The 9,665-nt window shown below is 40.9% G+C and overlaps 1 non-coding gene across 1 annotated transcript; it reads right to left on the reverse strand.

The window, feature by feature from the left end:
* Nucleotides 1-2,086: 2,086 nt before the first annotated feature.
* Nucleotides 2,087-2,205, reverse strand: LOC126102003 (5S ribosomal RNA). Its single transcript, XR_007522703.1, has one exon. It is a non-coding gene; the product is annotated as a 5S ribosomal RNA (ribosomal RNA).
* Between the last annotated feature and the right edge of the window lie 7,460 nt (nucleotides 2,206-9,665).

Consider the following 9,665-nt stretch of genomic DNA (forward strand, 5'->3'; position numbering starts at 1 on the left):
TCATCGAACGTCCGCCCTGAACAAATTCAACGAACAATATAAAACAAAATGTTCTTTTTTTTTTTAAAAAAAAAAAGTGGTTGGCGTTCAAGTCACTGGATCGCTGGATCGAGTTCCGTTCGTCAGCTTTTATCATTTTTTACTTTCAACACAGTCATTTTCTTTATTATTTATATTACAATTGATATAATGGGGAATATACGTGTAATCGGATGAACTTTTATTAAATTTACAATGTTATTAAGCAGTCTACTAATTTTTATTACCACAAATAATATCATATTCATAGCTATCGACTTGTAAACGACCAAACGTATAAAGTGATACTGAAAATGTATGCTTGTCCGTGATTTGAGAAATCCCTTATACCTGCAAGGAGCCCGAAACGACTTATTACCTCCAAGTTTTGACCGGCACAGACGGCTTTCGAAAGATGTACAATTAATCGTCGCTTTCGACATTACGAGTACAAGTTGCAGGATGGCATTTTTCGTAAAAACATAGAAAACATAAAGTTAAACGGCACCAACTGCATTGAATAAATGCTATGTTTCTGCATACGCAAGGTCTTTTGACGTTTTCCATAGAAAAACAAACCTCGTTAACATTTTCAAGCCGGCCGCGGTGGCCGAGCGGTTCTAGGCGCTCCAGTCCGGAGCCACGCTGCTGCTACGGTCGCAGGTTCAAATCCTGCCTCGGGCATGGATGTGTGTCATGTCCTTAGGTTAGTTAGGTTTAAGTAGTTCTAAGTTTTAGGGGACTGATGACCACAGCAGTTAAGTCCCATAGTGCTCACAGCCATTTGAACCATTTTTTTGAACATTTTAAAAAACCTCTCTTTCAGACGATAGTTTGGAAGCAAATCACGCATAACGCAGTATTTCCTTAAAAGTCGGCGCTGATAATTGGTTAGGCAGTACCGAGTGTATTTTAGTAGCATCTTCCGAGAAGCAGTTTCTCGTTCTCTTTCGATTAAATACGAACAGTTTTGAAGACACGGAGAAGCATACATTTTGAGTATCACTTTATGCATTTGGTCGTTTACTAGTCGATAGTTATGAATATTATATTATTTGTGATAATAAAAATTAGCAGACCGCCAAATAACATTGTAAATTTAATAAAAGTTCATCCGATTACACTATTTTTCAAAAATGATTCAAACGGCTCTGAGCACTATGCGACTTAACTTCTGAGGTCATCAGTCGCCTATAACTTGGAACTAATTAAACATAACTAACCTAAGAACATCACACACTTCCATGCCCGAGGCAGGATTCGAATCTGCGACCGTAGCGGTAGCTCGGCTCCAGACTGTAGCGCCTAGAACCGCACGGCCACTCGGGCCGGCACACTATTTTTCCCATTATATCAATTGTAATATAAATAGTAAAGAAAATGACTGTGTTGAAAATAAAAAAAAAATCTGACGAACGGAACTCGATCGAACGGCTTGAACGCCAACCACTTCTAAAAAAAAAAAAAAATTGCTCTATATTGTTAGCTGAATTTTTTGAGAGCGGACGTCCGATGACACCCGTTCAGTTTGTTCGATGATCCGTTAGCTCAGTTTTTTATTAGAAAGGGAACGTAAACGCTCTGACCCAACACGCTTTTTTTTAAAAAAAAAAAATCTCGTTTTGTTCGCTTCTGTTCGTCGCATCTGCTCGGGGCGGACGTTGTAAGATATCCGTTTAAGTTCATTGTTGATCGATTAGCTCAGGTTTTTTTTTATTACAGAGGGCAGCTAACCCTCTGACCGAACACGCTTTTTTTTTTAATCTCGTTTTGTTCGATTTTATTCGTTGCATCTGCTCGGGGCGGACGTCGTAGGACACCCGTTTAAGTTTGTTGTTGATCGATTAACTCAGTTTTTTTATTACAGAGGGAGCTAATCCTCTGACCGAACACGCTTTTTTTTTTAATCTCGTTTTGTTCGATTTTATTCGTTGCATCTGCTCGGGGCGGACGTCGTAGGACACCCGTTTAAGTTTGTTGTTGATCGATTAACTCAGTTTTTTTATTACAGAGGGAGCTAACCCTCTGACCGAACACGCTGAGCTACCGTACCGGCTAAATGAGATAGAGCCAACAGCACCCGGTGTTCCCAGGCGGTCACCCATCCCAGTACTAACCGGGCCCGATGTTGCTCAACTTTGGTGATCGGACGAGAACCGGTGTAGTCAACATGGTATGGCCGTTGGCATAAAAATGGTTCAAATGGCTCTGAGCACTATGGGACTTAACATCTATGGTCATCAGTCCCCTAGAACTTAGAACTACTTAAACCTAACTAACCTAAGAACAGCACACAACACCCAGCCATCACGAGGCAGAGAAAATCCCTGACCCCGCCGGAAATCGAACCCGGGAACCCAGACGTGGGAAGCGAGAATGCTACCGCATGACCACGAGATGCGGGCGCTGAGCTACCGTGCCGGCTGACCGATAACGCCGAGCTACCTTGCCGGCACCACTCGGCTGCAGCCGCTTCATGGTTAAAATGGCCACGCACAGGTATATATTTGACGACCGAAATTATTACAGTAGATCCGCGTTCCAAACGCCGTGGCCCCCCCTTGTGAGAGCAACTGTTCCCGTAGGCTGTCCAACCGAATGCTATCGGCAAGGCATGACACACGTCTTCGGCCCCTGTCGGTTACGATATTTTTCCGACCCCTGCTCGTACGCTTTGTTACGTGTCTGCGTGGGCTACACCATTCTTTGGAGACACGTTGCACCGTCTGCGTTGGTGCACCAAGAAATCGGGCAATTTCATTCATCACGTGGTCACAGGTATCTCTAAATACGATACCTCCTTTCTGCCATCTGTTGCGTCTCCACATGAACATGTCTAATCTGTGCTTCGTAAAGGCTCAGACGATTATCGCAAAATTTTGTACGTCTCGTCCACTGTTCAAAATTGTCTATGATAGCAGTTGTGTGTTTTGTTTGAATTTATTTTGGGACAGGGTGCAGACGTCCCCAATGCTTCTTAAGCAGTTCAATATGGCTGCTCTAGCTTTTGAGCTTCTAATAGAACGAATAGGTAGCGTCATATTCCCAGCACGGTTAATTTCTGAAACTTTTTTATCTATGCAGATACTGAAGCAACTATGTTTGCTTTTTTTAAAAAATCAAATACTCTCTGTGATTGTTTAGTTTTAGAAGTTTTCTATACGACAATTTGTCAGTTAACATAGTCTTCCATTTAGTCTATCTACGATTACGTGGTACCAATATCGTTGAACTTTCTTTCGTCTTCCAATCGCATAGTGAACGAGGGGAAAATAACTGCCTCTTTGCCTCCCTAATATTTTACGTTACTCTCATGATCGCTACACAAGATATGTTATTTCTAAGTTCACCCAACAGAGTTTCGCGAGAATTAGTACGTCTTTCTTCAATCAATTCCCATTTGACTCCCCCGGAAATTTCTATAACGCTTTTTTATGGACTATATTAATCTGTTACGATACTAGAAGACCGTTTGTGTATCCCTTTGCTATCTGTTGTCATGCCTGCTGGATAAGCAGTCCAAACACTGGACCCACACTCCAGAGTTCGTAGAATCCTACCAACAAGCCTATGTTTATCATTCGTTTCCCTAATCTGTATTTACGCCATCGTCCTCTGTCAATATTGCTTGTCAGTTTTACCCGTAAGTGCTTGTATGATCTGACATGCCCCAGATGTTCACCATCAAACCTACTCGTATCCACTGCTCTCTCAAAACATAACCTTGTAACAAATTTCGCAAATTATTTCTTTGCGTCTCTTTCCGTGATACGTTCTGCCACTGAGAACAGCCGGCCGAAGTGGCCGTGCGGTTAAAGGCGCTGCAGTCTGGAACCGCGAGACCGCTACGGTCGCAGGTTCGAATCCTGCCTCGGGCATGGATGTTTGTGATGTCCTTAGGCTAGTTAGGTTTAACTAGTTCTAAGTTCTAGGGGACTAATGACCTCAGAAGTTGAGTCCCATAGTGCTCAGAGCCATTTGAACCATTTTTGAACCACTGAGAACAAATACGAACAAAGCATGAGATATTCATAAAATAAACTGATTTAGTAATTTTCATGACTTACTTTGTCTTCATTCGATGTATTTCGATGACATCTTTGTTGGCCCAACAACTGTAGGTATGTTTCTGCTTGCAGGAGGGTATTCAAGCTTTAGTTCAGAGTATGTACGCGTAATAGCTTGTCATAGGCACTTTATCTTTGATATAGAGCATTTAAGTCCCATCATTCTGACGCAGCACAATCTCACCATCCAAACAAGTCTGAAACTCCGAATACATGACACACGCAGTATAGTAACTTCCCACCAACCTCCTATATCAATTTCCACCCACACGCCAAGTGGAATAAAGAAATTCTTTTACATAACAGTAATCAGATATTTTCTATATTCTATTCCAGAGTCATTCGAAAGTCCATAATTAACCATTTCAATGTCACTAGCTTCAAGTATAGTTATAACTAGATACCGAAATTTGAAATAAATCCAATGTACAAATAAAACGGCCAGTTGCGACTAGGACTAGCGCACTGAAGGTTCCGTACAGACTTAATTATGTATACAGGCATTTCATCCATTCCGGAAATCGAGAATCACGACGATTTTTTTTTCTCTTATCGATACTGATACTGGGAGGATATCGGCCCCAGGGTTTCCAAGATTTTCCAGAGTGTTCTGATTCAAAGTTTGATGTCAAACGACAAAAGAAATATTTTTGGAGTGATTTAACAACAAACTAAGAATTTTCGGAGTTTTTTTGCTTTGGTTATACTGTGAAATCTTGCTTCTTGCCAAATTTCATGATTCTACGTCAACGAGAAGTATCCTAAAGGCTTTGATGAGTGAGTTTTCGAGTATCATAACATCTAACATAAATGGCCATATCTTTTTATTGCATTGCCTTAGCGCTTTACTTTGTACGTGGCATACATTTCAACCCGGCACGTCTACCCGTTCCTGAGAAAGAGGGTTTTTAACAGTCGGACAGACGGACAGACTGGCAACAAAATGACCCATTAAGGGTTGCGATTTTACCGATTGAAATCCAGAACCATAAAACTGTTACGTTTTTTGAAAAAACAATCAAGTTAATGTTATTTATGTTACAGTCATATCTGAACACATATTCTGTATACGAGTCCAAAAGTATTTTATTTATGTCATTAAAGCTATACGAAATGCTAGTTCAGAAGACTGAACTTATCTGCAACATACAGTAAATTTATAGAGCGTATCGGGTTTTTCGGTATTAATGATAGTGGCCCACTGACCACTTCCATTACAACCACTAATCATGTAAACAGAATCAGTCGGATACTTTCTTTTTGCTACGGGCGATATCTTACACGTATCCGCATTTCAAGGCATCTGCCATTGAATACAGCAAGGAGAAATTTTGTTCAATATTTCTTCAGTTCCGTACAATTACCCAACGACGAGTCTGTTACCGTCAGGATCTTCATCAAACGATCTTGCTGCGTTTTGGTCCTGTTTGATGAATTGTTTGTGTGTATTGAAAAAATTAGAGGTACTACTAAAAATCCTCTGATTCTTTAAGCAATCGAACTCCCATGTATAAAACAGCTATATACGTCTGATTACTTTCACAATGAATTAATATGTTAAATATTTCACTTCAAGCACGTAAGCGAGAAAACGTTTCGGTAAGATTTGAAATTCTGCGTCATGTTTATTGCAAGTCGCTGAACGCTGTCATTATAAAACGCTGGATGAGTATAGTCTTTTGATATGCGCTCTATTTTAAGTAGAAGCTGGTTTTTGATGTATCAGTGTTTGCGATCGTCATATCTCCTGAACTATATGTCGTACAGTGATATAATTTTGCAGGTAAATTCAGTGTCATTTGTGGATAATGTCTGAAAAGTGTACTGTGAATATAGTGGGTAGTAAAGAAGTAATAAATTATGACTGATGCTCGAGGTTGACTGCATGAGCGGCGGTAACGTAGTTAGTGATAATTTTTTTTTTCCTGTCATCATTTTTCGGGGGTCGTCAGCGAGAAAAAATTTCGGAAAAGTTTGAAATTATGTGTAAAGCTTATTGGTAGTCCCTTAGCACTCACATTGTCAGATACTGGACGAATGATGTCCGGGTATTCGCGCTATCTGTTACGCTGGCTCAAGACAAACAAACTCTTACTGACTGTAATGCTTTTACTGCAAGCCTACACCTGTTAATGGGTAGGTTATGACAGCATTACAATTTTTATATTCCATCGGTTATTACTTGAAATGCTGAGTGTCAAATTTTTGGTGCCCCTTGTAACCTCCTCTCCCCCCTCCCACCCCCCCACCCCCACCCTCCTTCCTAATTCCAGTTATTGTCCACAATAAGCAAAGTCTTTTATGAAAAATTTGAGAGGAGCGAAGATTATAATAAACTTTCTAGTTTACATAGCTTTTCGTGTACAGTTGGCTACAGTTCTTCTTGCCTAGGGGGTCTGATTTTGAAGCTGAAATTCTCACATTTTAGGTCCTCGCGGTTGAATTGATCTAAATAAATATGAAGATAGTTGTTGCAGAATTTTTGTTGTTACGTTAATACATTTTGTCACATTTTAATATACCATACAGTCTTTTGAACTGTCAGATTAACAAAGCCGAAATTACATTCTTCGGCCAAAATACGTCCTATCGCATCAGAGGCATGCTTACTACTACTTCATAACTACGTAATAACAGTATTCCAAAAGGGTTACAATTTTTCTTGAGAAATGAATTTCTATTTATTTCGATTATCATTTCATAAATGAATCCATAAATAAACACAGTAGACAGTACTAGATTGCGTAATTAATAATAAAAATTTTAAGTGTGCCAAATAGTTCGTAATTTCAAATGTTTCTAACACAAATAATTTTAACTGTACATTCAGAGCTAGTACTTATCGTTTGTAACATCGAAAATAAAGTAATTCCTTTTCATAAATTTTAGTTTGAAATGTAACATATTGTGTATAAAATTATATGAAAGTTTTCAGAAAGGAAGCTGAGATTATACAGACCTGTCCAAAATTCGAAAAAAAATAATATTGGTATCAACAACTACTGTTGAGGAAAAGTAATGCTAGAGGAAGATGTCAAGTTACACCCTGGAAGTGGTTAGACAGCCAACTTGTATCTGGTTCCGTGTTGTGCTATAGCCGTTTAGTAATGTATAGCGTCGTCAGGAACCGTCCGAAAAGCTTGTAAGACTGTTGCGGGGTAGCTTTGACGAGAAATAACTGTTAAGAAAACAGTTCGATTCACTGCGCCGTTTCGGAGCTGATTTACACTGAAGGCAGCCAACTGGGCTCTTGCGGCCTCAAATACAAACAGACTGCCTGAGATAGCGCCAAATGCGTTCTTCGAACGAGAGAGCGACTCAAAAATGGTATATGTGACGGTAGCAAGGATTGAACCCGAGCCAAAGGCTGAGCGGTGTCGTGTGCTGTCGTCTACGCTATGAGAACACTTGACACTAATTGTATCTGGCGGCCCACTTGAACATGAGCGCGCTGTGGCCAGATCCGTCAACTTCAATGCTAAATAACACGAAAACAGAGCAACGTACCGATTTTTTTTTCGGGAAAGTTACTTGTTTGCACGACCTACTCTGCAAAACCCTTATAAACTTTTCAGACTCACCCTTATAAACTTTTCAGACTGTTTCTGACCACCCTGTATGTAATGCTTGCTAGAGGCAAACAAGCCATTGGTTTTCCTGTCGACCATTCGCCGTCTAGTATAATGTTGCATTAGTCAAATATTCCTCAAGCTAACCACATACTCGTTAAGGCGCTCCGTTTAGTAGCCGACGATGTGAGACAGTGCGAAACGCCTTACGGAAAGGAAGAGTAAATCTACCTGTTGAGGTGCGTCTATCGTTTGCAAGGCGTCGAGTACGGATAAAGCGGGCTGTCTTTCACGCCAGCAGTTCTACCTCAATCAGTGCTGATCCTCTGACAGAAGCCAGTTCCCGGCCAGAAACGTCGTAATGTACGCTTTCAAAACTCGCTCCGGGATCTTGCAGCGGTGACAGATGTGAGGCACGGGACACGAGTGTAGGGAGTGGCGAGAGACAAAGCGTTGTTTGTTGCGCAAACAATGCGTCAGCGCGCAGAGTTATCGCATTCCCAGAGGGAAGTGTCGGCCTGTCTGTCGGTCACGCGCCGCTTACTGGTTACTCGTTACAGGGCAGCGCCACACGCCAGATCCCCCGACTCACGAGATACTCACACAGCCCGTCACGCCCTTGTGATGCCGCCTCCCGCCACGCGAATACGTCAAACATACCACAGTTCAGGGGTTAATTTCGGCTGGAATAGCGTTCCGACACCCCATATATATACAGGGCGGTCCATTGATAGTGACCGGTCGTTCTGACTGATAACGTACCCACCACGATGAAACCGAGCTTCATCTGTGTAAAACACTAAATCTGAAATCCCAATGTTGCCTTTAATGAAGGTTGTGAACCACTGACAGTTGTGAACTTTTCTGACATAATGAGTATTATTCAGCTCATGGGAAATCTCAACGCGGTACTGGTGTGGGTTGAATCGAGTGAAATGATATTTTCTTGGCTTAATTTACGAAAAAAATTATGTGTAGATATTGTAACTGCTGCTTTAATATCCTGAATGACGTGTGTAGTTAAACCTGGCACGTTTCTGTTTCACGCAATTTTTTAACGAACTTCTGAACAATACCCTTCTCAAATTTCTCCGTGAACTTTTGCCGACACACATCATATTCTACCACAAAATAAATTTCGATCACGGTATTCAACAGTGGAGCCCATTTTAACAAACAAGACACGATTACGCTACCTTATTCAAAAGTCAGTGCTCAACAGCGAGTGGCGCAACTTAGTGTGCAACCAACAACCACCACCCTCGCTCCAACTCCAGTCGTACCAACAGTATAAACGTTATTTCACCAATATCACTCCAGCATATGCATTTCAACGACAATATTCATTTAGTATAAACTACTGCAAGATAGGGCCACTTTTAAGTTGAAGTCCCTATACATCTGTTGTTTTTTTTCTTTTTTTTTACGTAATAAATGTTCTTGTCAGGGAAACAACTTTAAACCTGTCACGTCGTATCTCGGAAACAATTGAACTCATTGAAATATTTTATGATTATTTAAATACCACGCTAGTCAAAGAATATTTCCGCATTTGTTTGCTATGTATAAGATTCGAAAAACAGCTGTTTTTTTAATAACTTTGTGGATATTCAACCCACAACAAGTTTTAATTCTCTATGTCATACAAAAAACGCGTAATAGCTTTAATATTTGCATCTTATAGGACTCTGTAGCGTCGAAAAAGGTGTCAAAAGTTTGTTCTCAATTTCAATTAGGATCGGTGTTCCGTTTTGTGTTGAAGTAGACGAAATTTTCGGTTCCAGATAAGTTTGCTGCTAGTGGAGAATTGGTAGGCCGAATGGTGTGCGCAACAGCAGTGACAGCAGAACACGCCACTGGCCTACAAACAGCTCGTGGAGTAAGTCCAGCCGGCTAGCTCTCAAACGGCAGCCCCCTGCACACCGACCAACTTAAATGAAACTCGCTCGCGTTTGAACTGTTAACTTACCCGCTTGCCAATCGGTTTCTGTGTTGCTGAATAGAACTTCGC

Source organism: Schistocerca cancellata, chromosome 9, assembly GCF_023864275.1.
Source record: "Schistocerca cancellata isolate TAMUIC-IGC-003103 chromosome 9, iqSchCanc2.1, whole genome shotgun sequence".
In the NCBI taxonomy this organism is placed as follows: Eukaryota; Metazoa; Arthropoda; class Insecta; order Orthoptera; family Acrididae; genus Schistocerca; species Schistocerca cancellata.